Raw genomic sequence first — 19,693 nt, 5'->3', positions numbered from 1 at the left:
AAGGGAATTTTTACATAAGCATTTTTCAATTCATCCAAAATATCAAATTTAGGAAGGTTCATTTCAATATTCTGCTCTACTAACCTCTCTAGATAGGGTGGTGTTTGAGTTATAATAGTTTTTCCTTTCTGAATTTGTTTTTCTAAATGTGATGTTTCAGGTTGTTCTCCTTGCTCATTTGGTTCTTCTATGATAGGAGGAGAATCCTTTTTAAGAACCTTTCCAGACCTTAAATGGACATCGTTTATGGGAAGTATAGAATATGTTGGAAAATATGTTGCTTCTTCAACATTGTATGCAGGTTTTGTCCATTTTATTGCTTTGATTTGCCACTGGCTGGCTTGGTAGTTGAGTTAGTCTGGGCTGGTTTGAAGGTAGTTGTAACTTCTGTGGTTGTGTTAGTAGTGGTGGAGAATTCTGTTGTGGAAATGGCATGGACAATGGATATGCAGAATTCTGTTGCGGAAATGGCATGGATTGTGGGTATTGTTGGTATGGAAATGGTTGTTGATACGGTTGTTGGTAGTGCTGTTGGTATTGTTGAGGTGGCTGATTTCCATAACCATATCCTCTCCAACCTTTTGCCGGTTGGTTTTGATATTGTTGTCGAGGCCAAGCTTGCCATGGCATTGGAGTATTCCAAGAATTTTGAGGTGGATACTGATAGTTTTTTTGAGGGAATTGTTGTAGATTTTGTTGAGGAATCTTTGGTTGCCAAGCTCTTCTCGGTGCTACATAATAGAAAGCTTATGTTCCTTGCACTTCTTCCATTGGATTCATTTGAAATTCCTTCAACTTTAGACATTTTTATGTTGAATGATTTTCTGTACAAAGACCACACTCTTGAACACTATCCAAAGGACATTCTCTTAATGCATGTTTATTTCTACATTTCGGACAAAAGATTGCTAAAATTTGTTCTTGTTCTTCTTTCTTTTTGTTTGCTTTTGGAACATCTACTTGTGTCCCTAATGTACTTAGGAGATCAGTTTTGAAGTTTTCTAGAAAGCTTCCTATCTCTACTCTTGTTACTCCTCCTACTGTTGATTTTACTGCTTTTGAACTTACATCTCTCCTTCCAGTTTTTGATCTTCCTCTAGAATATTTTTGACATAATTCTGCAATTTCGTTAAATGGCAAGTTTGAAATATCACCCTTGCCCATTACATTCAGAGTTTCAAGGTATTCATCTCTTATACCTTTGAGAAATATTGTTCGAAAGGTGCCCTGGTTTAGAGATTGTTGTTTAGATTTTTGTAGATTATATGCAAATCTTTGTAAGTATTCTTCTAAACTCTCATCTTCTTGTTGTGTCATTCTGAAAACATCCTCTTTTGAGTCCCTAGGCCTACAATAGGCTTGATATTTTTTAAGAAAGATTGATTTCATTTCATCCCAAGAAGCTATTGTTTGCTCTCCTAAACCCATGAACCATTTTAAGGCTGTTGCTTTCAATGTAGCAGGATAGAGACAAAGTTTGTGTGTGTCATCGGTGTATCCATAAGTTCTACACAAGATGTCAAATTCAAACATAAAGGAATCAGGATCTTCCGTTGACATTCCATAAAAATTTGGCAATACAGAAGGTGGAATATTTTTCATTTTTACATCTTCTCCTAATACTGCACTTGTATCCAATATTGGAAATCCAAAAGTAGCTTCCTGATCACCACCATCTTCTTGTCTTTTCCTATCCTCTTCTCCTTTACTATCATTTTCTCATTTTGCCTCTTCCTCTTTGTGTCTTCTCCACTCTCTTTGTTGTCTTTCATATTCAAGTCTTTGTTCAAGAGTAAGAATAACAAATCCATGTCCCTCTTCTGCTATAGCTTTAGTTGTCTCAATGTTAACTTGAGGCTCAAGTTGTTCAAAAATGGGTTGATCTGTGGATTCAAATATGGACTGTTTTTCTTTACCAATTTCTTTTTGTTTTCCTGAAGTAGGTTCTATTATTGGAGTTTGTTTTCTTTTCACTTCCCAGGCTAACAAAGTTTGTTTTTCAATTAAAATTAATCTTTGTCTTGTTCTTTGTTTTTCTTCCAATTCCTCAATTGTTGGTTTACTAGAAACTAATGTTGTTAGCTTTGATGGTCCTACTTCTATTGATGGGGAGGTTTGTTTAATAAATCTACCTTGAGGATCTCTATTTCTAGGCATAAAGAAACATAACCAAAGGAAATGTATCTTAATTAAAAAAAAAAATTATTATCAAATTTTTAGTGCTTTTGTTTATCTTTCTATTTGACTATGTTGATAATTGCCTCCCTGGCAACGGTGCCAAAATGTTGAGCTAATTTATTAACACAAATTAACACGAGTATTCATTATCAATCCAGGTTTGTAAAACTTAGAGGCAAGTCCATAGTGTATGGATATCAAGTATATCCAAGCTTAGAAGATAAATTTTGAAGAACTAAAGAAGTACATATTACAAATATAATCTTATATTAACAATTTCTAACTCACTTTTGCAATGTATGAAAGATGAAGTGGCTCTTAACTTAAGAGATCCATTTTTGTCCTTCTCTCTCAATTATCACTTAATGAATAGAATAACAATAGCTTAAGATGCATAAATAAGTAATGAAGGAGATTCTTAACTTAAGAGATCTTTGGGCATTTTTCATCACAATTCATTCATCATTATGCTATCATTGGAAAACTGAAAGTACATAAAAACTGCTTGCATGTAACAAAGATGAATTATATTTTTGATCTATTCATTCAATAGAAGAAGAATTCAACTTGAACACTTTGTTGTCCCTTCTTATTAAAGTGATAAACAAACTAAGATTCACCAATAATATAAATCATCACACATTAATTCATAACAAATCTTACACAAAGCATGTAAACAAATTCTAGAGTAACCAGTTCATGAAAACTAAGCTAATCTAACAATGAAGTGTACTTAGCTTGGAGTGGGGACCCTCCACCCTTGCTTTGTGTTTCCGGGAAAACTAGTGTCCATTCAGAGCTTCTAGTCCCACTAAGATGGGTAGCTATCTTAGAAACAAACAATTCAAAGTACTAGTTTTTTCCTTTATGAGAGATAGTTGAGAGAGAAGCAGAGAGTACCAACCTTAGTCTTTCGCTTGGCTCCTTGCTCGTTTCCTCTCTCCTTGGTTAGAGCTTTCACCACTCTTTTCCCACTTGTCCCGCTTCAAATAACACCTGTAGAGTCAAAGCAGCAGAATAGTGTCAAAGCATAGAGATCTATAACCATAAACAATATAGGATCAGATGTACATTAACCATACACATGCATAAACAAATACAAGATTCAGAGATATACAAGTATATCGAGGAAAACTCAAATAGATTTTGATAGAAGTAGTAGAAGAGAGGATTACAACCCAGTTGTCTGATCTAGCACCATCCTCCCAGCATGAAAGTCCTCTTCACATCATGAAAATACTAGATAACCCAACAATACAATGTTTCACAGAGAAACCAACAACACTTCCTTACAAAATACAAAATTCCAACCCCCTGGATCTCTAGGATGAGGGGTCCATATATAGATATTTGCAGGGGGGTGAGTCAGCTTCTGGGATTTTGATTAGTGTCATTTCACTGATATTTCTTGGTTCCACTTGGAGATTTCATGATATCTTACTCATTCCTGGGCGAATTCAAAGAGGCAAACGTCATATGAGTAATTTCTATAAGATTCTCTAGGTTTCCACCTAGAAAACTACCTCTGCCATTTGTCTGCTCTCGCTCATCACACCCTACAGAAGGGCTTTTCAGTATGCATCGCACCCTTTGTGTGTAATAGGTGAGATGCATCGCACACTCAGCATGGAGCAGTCTGTATGGTCTAGTTTTGACCAGTTCTGAGCAGTTTTTCAGGGAGAACTTCTGGGAAATGATGTAATCAGTTGACCTTGTTCCTTTAGGGTATGAAACAACACTTTTAAGGGTTTAGAAGCCCTTGGTTTCTGGACATATGTGATTGGGGTTGCAGTGCCCAAATATGTCTATAACACTTTGCACACTTGAGGCTGCTATCAAATGTTGAAAATTCAGTCACTCATCCTCATCAATGAACAGCAAAATGAAAGTAGAATAGGTTCTTCTAATTAATCTCCAATATCCAAATGTCTCAGCATAAATTTATATCATAAGCCTTCAAAGTCTTGGCTTAAATAGAAGATTATGAAACAAACTGATCTAAAGTCTCTCTAACAATTATATCTATTCATATCCATCTATCTAAGTCAAATCCATCCAATCTATCACTAAAAATATGGTCAATCCCATGAAATTATAAAACTGGCCTATTTCCTAGGGATTTTCTGGGTGACTAGTCATGTTTGACCAGCCTTGACTGGGCCTAATAAAGCTTGTTTTGACCGAACCAAGTGGAATTAGTTTATTCCTAGTTCCCAAGCTTTCCATTTATGCATCTAGCTCGAGCCCAAGTGTCCTGAAAATATGTCATCCCCATAGCTATTACAGTAATTTCTAATTCTGTCCAAAATTGCACTTGAAATTCAATTTTCATCTAGAAATTGCAAAATTAAAATTAAATACCTAAATATGCATAAAATACATCAAAATGAGATGGATGTGATGGAAAAATGATGGAAAATATAAGGATTAAGTAGGTTTCCTTAAGCAAAAATAGACCAAAACTAAGGGCCAACACTCTCCACGCATTTATTAATCTGGTGGTAGCTTTAACATTTCAAACTCCTTTTAGATTTCCCTCCACGCATTTATTAATTTGGTGGGAATTTAAGACTTTTGTTGTTTTGCCTCGACAATACGTAGCCATCCAGAATTTGTCTTCCACTACCCTAATGTAAATCTTATCATCCCAAAGCTTGGTTTAATGGCTTTCAGTGGGGTTACTAGAGATTTCCTTTTTGAAATAACTTTATAACCATTGGCATTGTTTTTTAAATTTTTGTGGAGTAGTGTTATGAAGTGGAGCAGCATGGAAAAATGGGGACGTTGAAAAGTGGAATGGTTCTAGTTATGGCATGGACAGAACCTCATGTCACTCAATCTCCTCAGTGTCGAATACTAAATGCTGGAAGGGTGCAGGGAGATGTTATAGGTGACAATGAGCACTCGAATAGGCCATTTCCTTTGAATTCCAATGGAGAAGTGAGTCATCATTTGATGACACATCAGTCAATTAGTTGTCCTTCTAGTAAAATCCCTACTTCTACTTCTATTCTTCTTCCTACCTCCTCCCCTTTATCCTCATCACTTAGAAGGTTTCAAGGAAAGGATGTGTTGTCTCATGCCAATATAATGTGATGGACGGATAAATTTTCAAATGTGCGTGGTCTCTATGAAATTATTCTGGAAATAGGGCCTACCAATCTCAATGAAAATTTATCCAAATGCAAGGTCTCATTCTTAAGACATTTGAATGCTTTGCTGAAGTTATTGCACTTAATCCCCAAAATGCTTGTGCTCTCACACACTGTGGATTTTTGTACAAGGATGAAGGGAACTTGCTAGATGAAATAGAGGTTTGTTTTTTACATCTAACATTGTTTGGAATATTTTTATTTTTTCTTTTCTTGACTTTTTTGCGTTACTTGTTTGTTCAAGCTTTTGTATAATAGTAGTTGTTTTATAATGGAGTGGGTTGAACAAGAGGTGTAACTACCTAAACATTTTCGAGGTGAGGAGGGTCTATTTGATTGCCAAGGAAATCACCATCTTGTTAGGAGTGCCAATAATCATGACATGTGAAGGAATGATAGTCAAGGATTGTATGTCCTTTCTAAACCCCCCAAACCTCATTTGCATTGTCCACTAGGATTTTCAAGAGTGTCATTCTGTCATCATGATGTGATGTGCTAGTATCTTTTGTAGATGGTGAGGGCTTTAGTGGGATACACTAGATGTTGCAGCCTTCAAGTGGATCCTCAGTGAAGTCAACCTTGTCCTCAAACTTTTTTTCATTTCGGGGGGTGGGAAAAATAGGGTTGCAATGGAGAGCGAGCATGGAGATGGTTAGGCCACAAGAACTAGGCCTATTGGCATTGCATAAATTGATTCTACCACATTTCTTTGAGATCTTCTTGAAACTTAGCTATAGAGCTATCAATTTTCTCATTGTACATAAGTGTTAACGATTTTTTTCATCTTTTATAGCATATATATAAGAGAAATCAGAAATATGATGAGTATTGGGTAACTATCTGCAGATATCGACCAAATCAAAGTAGAAATGGAATTATTGTTTATCTCATGCTCTCTGAGAATTCTCACAGTCTCTGTTAAGTGGACATGTATTACATAATTGTTTCCATATGAATTTTCTTGAACACCTACATTATTGCTATCTTTCACATTGTAACCTCAATGCATTGAATGATTTTTCCTTTTTAGTTCACTTCTAACAGGCATCAGAGTGAGGACTTGGATTTTGTTTTGAAAACTCTATTCTCCCTTAACTGGATACTCTACACCATTCTTAAGCTATTGGATTATGCCTTCTTCCCTCACAATACTTTTCTTCCTTCACAGACTCTATCTCCTTCACTTATAGCTACTTCAAATTGAAGCTTTCTACACATTTCACTTCACCTTCTCAAGGTGTCTGGCTTTTGTTCAACTCAACATTCTACTTCAATTTTATTCTGACCACAAACAAGAAAATAATCCACTTTGTGAAGGAGATTTTATTTTCATATTGTTTTGATTTTCTTATGTTGTCTAGTGTTTGGGGGCTTTTAGCACTTTCCTTTGATTAGAAAAATAATGGACTCCTGATCTATGTTTAACTTGGAGAAACATCTCCAACACTTGGTGATTCTTCTGGAAAATCACTCTATTGTTCAACACTGAAAAAGGCTTGACCACTTTACCTTTGTAAAATAACAGTCTTGAGACTGTTGAGCTATGATAGCTCAGGAGGTATTCTTCACCAACATGGTGTTTTAGCTTGTGAAGAATATTTATGCTGTAAAGCATTCCCTTTCAGAACAAGTCCACTAGCTACCACTTTGTAGCAATATGCAACATCAGATGGAATGTGAGATGATTAAATTTTTTAGGTTGTTGGATTAATAGTTAATATTTAAGAGAAAACTAATAGAAATGGGAATGTTCAAAAAGTAATCAAAACGGTTTCTTGATGGCTTTATGTAGAGGTTTTTCATTGCATATGCAATGGAAACTTATGCTCCCTTTGATGATAACATGTATGAATATTAGAAGTGGGTTGGGTTTACTCTTAATACCTCAATTTGGCCTTCTAGTTTCCTTTCTCTTTCTCTATTACCTGAATTGTCTCCAAGAACTCCATTTGGGCTCTTGTGAAAGTATAATTGTGCTTCCTAGCAGTCTAGAAAAGCTTACATCATTGCAATAACTCTCCATCTATTTAAAGTCGGTGTATATTTACACAGGTCAGATTGCAATTTCATTCAAATGGCACTGGTCAGTGGTGCATGCAAAATGCCTAATATTTTCCTCACAACTGGCCCTCGAGAATTCATACGGATTTTATTTATTATATTGTTGTGAAATTCATTCATTAGCACAGGTTGTTCTCAAGACATTCAAACTTTGAAAATCTTGGAAAAAATGCTTCACAAACTAAACTCTCCTCGCTAATTGGCTAGAAACAAACTCCTCTCCTTATGCATGGACAAGTATAAAGTGTATATAGGGAAGGGTTTTCTCCCTGGATTTATCCTTCATAGCTCTATGGGGAACCATATCCCCTGCAATAGGAAACCTGACATTTTTGTAGAGTTTGAATTTGAGCAATACTGCACTGACAAGGAAACCACCTTCACAGCTCTGGGGTCTTCCAAAACTAGAATATCTTAATAAAAAAATGATCAATATGTTGTGTTGCCCCCTAAGATTGTTAATCTTGTCAGTTTATTTTAAATTTTAATTCATTCTCTGGTAGCCTTCCTATCGAGCTCGACAATCTTGAAAATTTGAAGTATCTTGATCTCAGTTCCAATATATTTTTTGGTAGCATTCCTCCCCCCCCCCCCCACCCCCCAAAATGGGGAATTTGTTAAAATTGTTGTATCTGGATGCCATTGAAAATTCCTTCTCTGGAGTTTTCCCTACTGAATTTGGCCATCTTACTAATTTAGTCACTCTGGATCTCAGTTATAATGCACTATCCGGTTTGTTTCCAATGGAAATTGAGGGCATGTAAAATTTGGTCTGTCTATGGATAAGATCAAACTCATTTAATGATGAAATACCAGTTGAAATTGGAAAACTTGTTAAGCTTAATATATTATATTTTTAGGGTTGTAAGTTTAGTGGGCACATTCCCTCATAAATTAGAAACCTTAAATCTCTAACGAAACTTGACCTCTCAAAGAATAACCTTGAAGGATCATTACCAGACAACATTGGCATTTTGCACAACCTTGTGTATCTAATTACTATGATTAATGGACTAAGTTGGTGGATTACAAGCACAATTGTGAATTTTATAAAATTGCAGGTATTGGATTTGTTATTCAACGCGTTGATTGGGCCACTCCCCAATGATTTCAAAAATTTGGAGTCAATTCAGAGTTTTATTGTTGAGGCAAATATTTTGACAGGACCCCTTCCATCCTGGCTTGGTGGATGGAGAAGAGTAACTTCTATAAGGTTATCCAAAAACTAGTTTGAAGGTCATTTACCTTGGGAACTGGGAAACTATTCATCTCTCAGAACATTGGGAATTGATGCTAATAGGATCTATGGATCAATAACATCAGAGCTTTGTCATGCCAAGAGCCTAGCCTCTCTCTCTTTGTCACTGAATCAGTTTATAGCTAGCATAGCAGACACTTTCCGAGAGTGCATGAATTTGACAAGTTGTTATTGGATGGGAGCAATTTTTCTGGTGGAATCCCTGGCTATCTTTCAAGTCTGCCTTTGGTCACCTTAGACATGGCACACAATAATTTCTCTGGAAAATTACCAGATGAGCTTTGGAGTTCACATACTTTTCTTGGAATATCACTCATCAATAACTTCCTTGTGGGTGGGTTGTCTTCATCCATGTCTACTTCCAACAATCTCCAAAGGTTGCACCTTGATAACAATTATTTACAAGGATTTATTCCTAAAGAGGTTGGAAAAATGAAGAATTTAACAAATTTATCACTTCATGGAAACAGGCTCAAGAAAAATTCCTCCTCAACTTTTTGACTGTGTCAATCTTGTGGTTGTTGATTTGGGAAGTAATGATTTGTCTGGCACAATCCAAGAAAGATTGGGCAACTAGAAATGTTGGATAACCTTGTCCTTTCTCATAACAAGCTTTTTGGTTCCATTCCAGGTGAAATTTGTGTTGGATACAAGGAAATATTCCCATTACCTGATTCCAAGTTTACACAACACCATGGACTATTGGACCTTTCGTGGAACAATTTGACTAGTAAAATTCCTGAGAAGATTAGGAATTGGAACGTGGTAGTTGAGTTAAATTTACAGGGAAACCTACTTACTAGTCATGTTCCTCGACAACTTTCTTGGCTTGAAAATCTGACTTTGCTAGATTTGTCCTTCAATTTTCTTAGTGGGCCCATTTTACCTGATTTCGAGAGACTCCAAAACCTTCAAGGTCTGATTTTGTCTCATAACTAGTTTTCTGGTAGTATTCCTATGGGGTTAGGAAGGATTTCAGGCCTTGTGAAGCTTAATTTAACAAATAATAAACTGATGGGCACCCTTCCTATAGCGCTTGGAAATCCAAAAATGCTCACTCATTTAGATTTGAGCAACAACAATCTCACCGACAATCTCTTACCATCGCCTTTTCCAAATGTGGGAAATCCTTTATTATTTTTCGAATTGAGAAAAAATAGATTTACTATAGGAAACTTATTTTCAGTAGTGTTTTTTGTTGTTCATAATAATAGTATTACTGGAAGCATTTTTGTAGAGATGGCTAACCTAGGCTCGTTGATTTACTTGGACTTGTCCTCCAACCATCTTGATGGTACACTAATGGTGTCTAGAGGAACTTGAATTCTTATTGTTATGACATGAACTATTTCAGGCTCTGAGATGATATTTCTATGGGTACCCTCAAGAGGGTGGGGAAAGTCATTGATGAAGAGCATATGATCCACTGAGGTCTCATGGATCTAGAATCAAAGAAGGTGTTGCACTTGGCTTGCCACATGGTGCCTCCAGTAGATGGGAGCATTGAGAAAAAATATGTGATTGTCCTAAGGGTCTCCTACATGAACAAAGATAGGCATATCTAATTTAAATATTGGAAGAAGGTCAAAACTGAGTTTTGTGATCCTTTAATAGACAGTAGAACCCCCTTTTGATCACATAATGAATGGGACGATGGAGTATGAAATGTCCTTAGTCTTAGTCTCTTGTATATGTGTAATAACCTAAGTGGGTGTTACCCAAATAACCACCTGAGCTAGACATCCAATTGACAAACTGACTTGTGAGAGGTTAGCCTATGAATATACTATATTTCTTGTTGTTACAATTTTTTTGTGTCATCTTATTAGTTATTTGAAAATTTATTTTCTTCTTTGATTTATAATAAAATTCTTGATAAACTTATTGTATTTGTCTTGTTTCAAAGGAGTTGCATCTTTGGTAGTCATTAATGTATTTACATGTGTTTGTTATAACCTTAAAAAAAAAAAAAAATCTAATTGGAAAAGAATTTTTGGCTCACAATGTGCATGATTATTACTGTAGGGGTATATAGATAATGGTGTTGCAGTGAAAAACAAAAAATGAAATATTTTTTTTAAGCCAAAGCTAAAGCTTTCAAAAGAGAGTATGCAGACAGAAAATTGCAGTGACAAACTGATTGATGGAGAAGAGGAGGTTTCTTTCATTCTTGGTCAGATTAAGGATTATGAGGAAAACCTTTCACCTAGGAAGAATCAAATTTAGGTAGAAGGTGAAAACCAAACAATGTTTCTTAATGTGGAATATGTGAAGAGAAACAAACTTGTAGAGAACTGCTCTGGGTCAACAGAATCAGATAAAATGGATTATGAAGAATGTGGTATTTCTCTTATGAAAATAGACAAAGCCTAAATCATTGTAGCTAATACAACATGGAATTTAACTGTGGAGGCTGTAATAATCTCTGTTGTAAAAAATGAGGTGGAAATTGAATCTGTTATTGCCCACAAAGATGATAAGCTAGGAACAAGAGACATTTCTAGTTGGGACTGAAAATGAAGTTTTTTTAGGAAAGGATCATGGAGTAAAAATTGAAGTGGATCCATTACTCAAAGTTCATTATGCTTTGGACCAGATAAAAAATTCTTATGGTGAAGATGAGTTTAGTGATATTGATAAAGAAAACGTTTTGCATAATCTTCATAAGCATGATTTGCAAGTGGACTAACAAATTGATAAACAAGAATCCAAGTGAAATGCAACATCAGAGGCCAATGATGGAAATTATGTTTCAGAAAGTTGGAAAAGGATAATTGTTATTGGTGCAGGGCCTTCTGAGCTAGCAGTTGCTAGGAATTTGCAGTGGCTAAATTGTCATGTAACTGTTTTGGAAGCATGAGATAGGGTAGGTGGAAGAGTTTATACATATTTTTCAGCACTTTCAGTGCCAATGGATCTAGGTGCTAGCATTATTACTGGTGTTGAGGTAGATGTGGCAATAGAAAGAAAACTAGATCCATCTGCATTGCTTTGTACACAGCTTGGCCTAGAGTTGATAGTGCTAAATAGTTACTGCCCTCTATATGATTATGTGACTAGTCAAAAGTTCCTGCCACCTTATATGATGCTCTTGAAGCAGAGTATAACATCCCACTTGATGATATGGTGATTCTTATTTCTTAGAATGGAGATGTAGAAATGCACATTTCTCTGGATGAGGGGTTAGAATATGCTCTAAAAAAGGATGCATTACTCGATCAAGCTCAACTGGTTTAGAGTTGGTAAGAAGTAAAGGTCTTCTTAACAATTTTTACTATCAAAGCACAATTCTGGATTCCTCAGTGGGAGACTTAGAGGCATTAAGTACAACCGTTGATTCTAGCATAAAGACAGTTTCTGAAAGTAATGTTTTAATAGTTGCAGGTATGGAAAATGGAATTAACATGGAATCTCAACCTGATAAACTAAATTTATCTAACAATTCCAACATGGAATAACAGAGCCTCAATCCACTTGAGAGATGAGTTATGGATTGGAATTTTTCTAATTTGTAGTATGGTTGTGCAACAAAACTTAGTTGGGTTTCACTCCCTTACTGGAATCAGGATGATACTTATGGAGGTTTTGGAGGAGCTCATTGTATGATTAAAGGAGGTTATAGCACTATTATGGAGGCATTAACTGAAGGTCTTAATATTCAACTAGGTCATGTTGTAACAGATATTTCATACTCTATGAAGGACCCAAAGTCAAAAGGTGGAATAGAGAGAGAGGTCAAAGTTTGCACTAAGAATAATCAGGAGTTTTTGGTGATGTAGTTCTAATAACTATACCCCTTAGCTACTTGAAAGAAAATACAATAGAGTTTTCACTAGCTCTTCTAGATTGGAAATTAGCCTCCATTCAACAACTTGGATTTGGTGTCTTGAACAAGGTAGTTATGGGATTCCCGAAGGTATTTTTGGATGAGAGTGTGGATTATTTTGGGGCAACTGCAGAGAGAACAGAGTTATGAGGCTGATGTTTTATGTTTTGGAATCTGAAGAAAATAGTTGGTGCACCAATTCTGATTACTATTGTAGTTGGAAAGGTTCCAATAGATGGCCAAGTTTTAGAAACCTCCGATCATGTTAAACATGCAGTCATGATCCTCCGAAAGTTGTTTGGAGAAACTACTATACCAGACCCCATTGCATTTGTTGCTACAAACTGAGGTGGTGACCGATTCAATAGGGGTGCTTATTCTTATGTTGTCTTTGGTGCTTCTAGAGAGGTGATCCAGGTGGATCTTCAAAAAGCACCAGTGGCATGGTGAAAGGCTCAAAAATTAAAGTGGTAGAATCTAGATAAACTTAGCATCAGATCGAAGTTCTCGCCATCTTGATTCCAATGATGTGAATGACACTCAAATTTGAGCCCAGATGACAAAGTTAGAGAAAGTCAAAGTTTGAGTTTGACTTTTCCAGGTAGCAGGGAGAAGATAACATGGTAAAGTTTTAGCGAATGATGGAGTGCCATGTGGCAAGTTTCCATTAGACCCCTCATATCTCATATCGGCGAAAAGGTGGAGCGGCTTAAGGAGAATCATCCCCTGGCATTGCCGGCTATGATTGTGATATTGTATAGTGCAAGCTGGAGGAGAAATAACAAAGGGTATATCAACCTCGGTGAAGACCCAGTTGTGAGGTGACTTTATCGCATATCGCAAATCACAGGAATGAGGATGGTCTTAAGAAAGACCCCAGTGGAAATTGTTGATTGCGATTTCGCGATAGGCGCCGATTGCGATATTGTGATGGGAGGCCAGAACTAAAATATTATATATTGTGATTAATAAACATGGGGGGTCCACAGATGTTGCAAAACGCTAGACCAGTACGCCGATGATTTCACGCCAATTGTGATTTCGATGGGGTTGTCGGACGTGAAAGATTGTGTTCTATGGTTAACACTCTTGTCGGGTCCATGTTTATCACAGGATTCTTGTGCCCTTCGTTGGAATATCCGCCGATAAGCTAGAAGCGTCGATAAACCTACCATCGAGACTCATGCGCAGTTGAAATGGGTTGCCTTGTTGGAAAGGGGCTTCACTATTGCGATAAGTTTGTTGCCGTGAATCCTTCCGGCCTAATTTCGCCTGCTAAATTGGGTTCTTATGTTATAAATGCCCGAATTTTGAGGGATTCTGCCATGCTTATATATAGAACTGTTTGTGTCGGGAGAAAGGCAGGGGAGGGCTGGCCGAACACAGAGATTTTACTACAGACAACTGTTACACAGTATTTTGTCACGCCTCCTGCACTTCCTTGTGACATACCCCGAAGTGCCTAAAATATGATCATTATATAGTATACTCATCCATGAATACAACTCAGATCCCTCCTTTGACTTTGCTTGGAAAATATTTGGAGCTGTCCCTAGAGAAATTGCTCTTAAAACCCTAAAATGAAGGTCATTGCCGTTATGTAGCTCAAATTTGTGATGGTCCCTTGTTGCACCATGTTAGGCTAGTGATGGCATCGTTATGTTCTCTTTCATACCCTAAATGGTCTAAAAATGGAATTTTTCCCAAAGCGGATGAGAAGCTTCGTGATCTAGAAGCTTCCAGAGCAGTGAGATGGAGGTGGTTTTACATAGATGAGGTCGAATCCTCCTAATTTGACCTCTTGGTCTCATCCCTATGAGCTACCTCCTTGAGATGTGGGCCTAATCCTATCTTTGTAGGAGTCCTAAGTCCCTCTCCCAGCCTATAAATTCCTCCTCTCCCATTCCCAAATGGTTGGTCTATGTCCATTTGCACCCCTATGCTGAGCTTGTGCTTAGGCTATTAATTAGACTTGGAAAAGGAATGTTTGGAGAGTTTCTTGGCTTGGAATTGGATTGCCACTCAAGGAGATCATTTCAACATCAAGGCTATGGTTGTAAGCTTCCCTTTATTAGTTAAATAATATACAACTGCTAGTTCATCTTCCCAAAATATATATTTCATGTATGTATTAGCTTGGCATTCCTTGATCAGCTAAGTAGGCTATTATTGGATTTTCTATTGGTTTCAACATGATTTGTTTTCTCTTGATCACTTGTGCAGGTACATAAGCACTGAAAGAAGCAGGAACAAGTCCATGACACAAGCAGTTCAAGGATCTCAACAAAGGAAATGAGAATAACATCAGAGCGAGGTAGGTCATCTCTCTTGTTCTACTTTTCAATTATAATCTAGGAAGATGCCTAGTTGATTGTCACTTCAGTTGCTAGACCCACTTACTGGGCTAGAAGGATCATCTTTTTCCGCAGAGAGGATTAACCTTGTCAACAAAATGGTGACTCCACTAGGGAGCTTATGACCCTTTCCTTCTCATTCTTCACCTTGTCTTTTGACAAGTTTGACCAACCATCGATTTTTTGGCTTGTCTGCATCAATCTGGGTTTATTACATCATTGATTACTACCTTAGAGTGCTAATTCTGGATTGTTTCTTGGGATCTTTTTAGTTTTTTCCCATATTTCGCGCCCATCGCGGGTTTACCCTTTATAATCGCGATGGCATCGCAGTTTTTACCTGTAAAGTTGCCATGATCGCAGTTTTTACCTTTACAGTTGTGATGAAAAAGAAAATCTTCATTTTCTTATTGTGCTAAAATCATCACTACTTTTTCTATACAAAGTAGTGATTCCATCACGGGTTTGCCTGTGCAAAGTAGAAATAACTGCGGGTTTGGGTATATAAAGTAGCGATGATCCTTGAATGTGAGAATTTTTTAGGTTTCTTCCTAAGAATACAATGTGTCTTGGCCCCTAAGGTCTTTTCTCATCCTATAAGCTTGTATTTGTCAATGTTTTGATTGATTGCCTTGATTAATTTGCAAAATTTGTCTCATTGGCTTTGAAGTGAAATTTGACTGAGTTTTAGGGTTTCTAGTCAATTGGTCATCACTTGCTTCTTGTTGGTGTCGTTGAGATGATTTTTTTGTTGATCGATTGAGTGTTGTCTTCTGTTGAAATCATTGAAAACATCATTTTGCATTTTTTTTAGCTTGTATTTCGAAATTTAGTTTTCATGAAAATGCATTAGATTAGTTGCATTGAAAATTTATTTTTTGAGATTCATCATTGAAAATAGATGACATTTTTTCGATGATTGAAAGCTAAAAACTGTATTAGGTGCATCAAATCATTCAAAAAAAAACAAAACATAGTTCATATAAGTCCATCTTAGTAAAAGTTCAAATCATTTTTCTTTCGAAAAGTTGCATTTAGGATAGTGAAAATTCAAAATCATTTTTACTTTTGGCATTGCATTTGGAAGATGAAAGTGAAATCTGGTGGAAGAAATTTTGCATGATGCATTTTTTTGGATGCATTATTGATTGAAATTTCTTCCCTTGATTAGTCTAGCTTTCATTGAAACAAAATTTTTCCTTTTCTCATATAGTTGCATCATAGGTTTTCAGGTGACATCGTTTGAGCCTTAAAACTAAAACATAATTGAAGATAAAATTAAAATCTATCAATTAATCTAAGGATCATTTGAAAAATTAATGCTTCATACTTAGTGGTCTAGGCTAGAGACATGTTTTGGCATCTTTGAAACTTAGCAACTTTTGTTCGCTTTTTCACTAGACAACGCTAGCATGAACTTGTGCTCCACGTACCGTCGAGTATATAAAGGGAGACCCCCATAGGTTGCAAACCTTTATCCATAGGAATACAAGTTTTCCGCCCTGTAACCGTGATACACCGAACAAAGCATTTTGGGAGATTTCCTGCACATACTTCAAGTCCTTGGTAAATTTATTCGTTGAGGTGTATATTATAATTCACGGTTACTTGGTACTCCTTTTGCTTAGAGTTATCTAAGTTATCATTTCGATCTTTTCTGACTCATTAAATTTGAAAATATCATCGAGCACTTGTCCTTTCAAGCTCACTAAACCAACAAAAGTGACTAGAGTCACCTTTTCGTCCTTTTATTGACTCTTAAAACATGAAAAGGAAATTTTTTTGTTTCAAATTCTAAAATTAATTGACCACGAAAAACATCCTTCCTGTGGAAATACTGCTTAGTAGGTCTTAGGTTGATACCAATGGAAACATTTCCTGAGTCTACCAGTCAAGGAAACCCCTCTGATGGGAATCCTAGTCCTTTTCCTTCTTTTGGAAATGCTGGTGCTCCTTATATGGCAACGTTGTCCCTTCCTAGATTGACCATTGGTCTATCAGTTTGGTTTTTTTTACCTCAGTAATTCAGAGTGTCCAAAATTCTTTTCAACCAAGTTCTCCTCCACCTAAACAACATCAACCTCATGTTGATCCTAAATTTGACCCCTCGCCTTCTTCGCCTATTTCTGCACCTCGTTCTTCCTCTTCGACTGGTGAAAGCCTGGATTCTAGTAATTAGGAAGCTAAGAAGAAGAAGAAGAAGCCAAAGAAGAAGAATAAAAATAAGCAAGGGGACAACCAAGAAGCCATTGCTACGAATGAAACTAATGAAGAAAAATCTTCCAACAAGCACCGAAAAGTAAAATTCCCTTGCATGTTATGTAAGGGTGACCACCTTCTTCAGACATGTCTTGGTATTCCCAAAGTCTTAGAAGTGTGGTCCACAGGTTCTGATCAACCTTTGTCATTAGCCTCTGGTGATTATGCTGGCAATAAACCTTCAACTAGTGATAGTAAAGCTCATGGGAAAAAGGGAAAAGTCAAATTTCCCTGTAAGTTGTGTGAAGGTAATCATCCCATTCACCTTTTTCCTTTAATGGATGAAGCTTCCAAAGAGTTGGAAAACCTTAAAACTTCTCAACCTCGTCTTCTGACTAGGTATCGAAAGCTTTCCCCTGATCCTTCACTATTTGATCCAGTGATTGATCAAAAGTCATATTTAGTCAACCCTGATCTCTTTGAAAGTGAGTCTCGTGAATCTGTTCTCGACCAACCATTGGTTGAAAAACCGGTAGACTTGACTCCACCTTTAGTTAACCGCACATTTTCGATAGAGAGTGAACCTAATACTACTCAGCTTCTTCTAGTTTCTTGAGTTTTGAATAAACTGGAGATAAATCCTCCTGTTCCCAAGGTGCATGAGAGAATTTCTCCTGTTTCAATCGACCAAGAGGGCAACTCTCACGTTCTTAGGACACCCCCTCCGAGTAGCTTGGTCACTTCTTTTAATTGGAGTCAATTGGGAGGATATCACCTTCCGTCTTATGTGACTTTCCAGATGACAGTACAGGATTACCATATGGTTGTACCTAGCATAGTCATAGATGAGGGCACATCTGTTAGCATCCTATCCTCAACTGCTTCGAAAGCTTTGGGTTATCCTCAGCTTGTCCCCATCACCCAGAATCTGTTAGCTTTTAACAGAGGAACCAATCAACCATAAGGGATCCTTTCTAAGTTTCCTATTACTTTGGGAGGAAAGACTCTCTATATAGACGTGATGGTTGTCCAAGGCCCTTTAGATTTTAATCTACTCCTTGGTCATGACTATGTTTATGTCATTGTACCTCTTGTTTCCTCCCTCTTTTGAGTGATGTGTTTCCCACGTGAAGGAAACATTATGATCATTAATCAACTTACATTCATTGGTCCTGAGTCAACTCCCCATCAACCATCATCCCTAAATGGTTCTTATGTGCAAGTGATATCACCTCTACCATAGGTTAATTACGTGGCCACCTGTTCCATGCTCACATCTACTGATGATCTAGTAGATGATGTAGTACATCATGTACTGGGGGCATTAGAGCCAAATTTTTCCTTTGGATCTGTTGGCATTATGATGTATGTGTTGTACTTGATAGCAACCCACTTATAGCGGAACAACTCACTTGTATACGGTAACTAGATGAATCTATAGAAGAGATATCAAATGTGATAGAATGCAATGCAGGGCAACTTCAAGGAATCAGAGTATAGCAGACAAATAGCAAAGAATTACAGATTAGTCTTCACAGAATGAAGAAAGATAGGTATACGCAGGTTCACCATTGACCAAGCCACGTATACACACAGGTTAACAGAACAAAAGGACCGTATAACGTACACATGCACTTTCACAGAAAGAAAAGTGTGTATACCTTGGAAAACTAAGCTTTGGTCTGAAGTATTTGGTCCATGGTATTTGGTCTGAGGTATTGACCCTAGGTATTTGATCCAAGGCATTGGTCCTAAGTGGTTTTGGTCCATGGTATTGAGAAAGGCATAAAACTATAAAAGGAGTAGAAGATCATTAGGCCAAGATATACAAGCATTGAATATCTGATGAAGTGTGAGATCTAGTATGCAAGTTATTATGTTATGCTGCATTGCTGGATCTGAACCAAGGAGGAACCTTAGCAGTTGATGGAGGATAAGATCTAATGATGGATCAGGATCATAAGGTGTAAAATAAACTATCATTATGTGTTTTTTCTCATGAATATTCTAGATCTGAATACTGATGCATATATTATTCTGTAAATGATATGATCTAGGTATAACTAAAGTCTGGTATAGCTACAGAATTATGAATTAATATTTCCAGATGTATACAATGGTTTTCTTTGAGGAAAGTGCGTATACACACAGGTTTGGCACATGAAAGTAGCGTATACCTTATAGAATATGTTTTAGTTGGTGTTGTTTTCTGTTGCAAAGTTCTGGGTTCTGATCTGGGTTCTGGTTACTGTATTCTAGTGACAGTATTCTGAATGATCAGATTGATGGGTTGTCAAAATGATTTATTGTTTTGGTTGTGGTTGGTTCAAAAGGTGATTGGTTTATGTAGATATATTTGATGATTTAATTACACTTATGATGTTGTTGATGGATCAGTCTGAAAATTTATGAAACATGGTCCCTGGAAGAAAAGAGAAGGTCGTAGCCTTCTATAGGTCAGCACCTACGTACTGAGCAAACATAATGGCTAGTACAAGAGCTAGGGGGTTATAGCTCCCTTCCAGTAGAAGCTGGAGAAAGAGAGAAGGTTGTAGCCTTCTGCAGGTAGAAGCCTGCATACTGGTATAAGCCTGCACCAATACAACAATTGTAAACATAATTTTCTTATTATTAAAAGAATACAAAGACGACAACAACAGGTGGT

At 36.8% G+C, this 19,693-nt stretch overlaps 2 pseudogenes; both read left to right on the top strand.

Moving 5' to 3' along the window:
• The first annotated feature begins 467 nt into the window (after positions 1 to 467).
• LOC149172329 (uncharacterized) lies at positions 468 to 9,972 on the top strand (annotated as a pseudogene).
• A 999-nt stretch (positions 9,973 to 10,971) lies between these two features.
• LOC149172328 (lysine-specific histone demethylase 1 homolog 3-like) overlaps positions 10,972 to 19,693 on the top strand; it is a 72,007-nt pseudogene continuing 63,285 nt past the window's right edge.

This window comes from Pinus tabuliformis, chromosome 4_2 (genome assembly GCF_031772625.1).
Source record: "Pinus tabuliformis cultivar Carrire ecotype Pingquan chromosome 4_2, CPIR1, whole genome shotgun sequence".
Lineage (NCBI taxonomy): Eukaryota > Viridiplantae > Streptophyta > Pinopsida > Pinales > Pinaceae > Pinus > Pinus tabuliformis.
The sequence above is the reverse complement of the archived record's forward strand: the minus strand, read 5'-3'. Positions and strand labels throughout refer to the sequence as shown.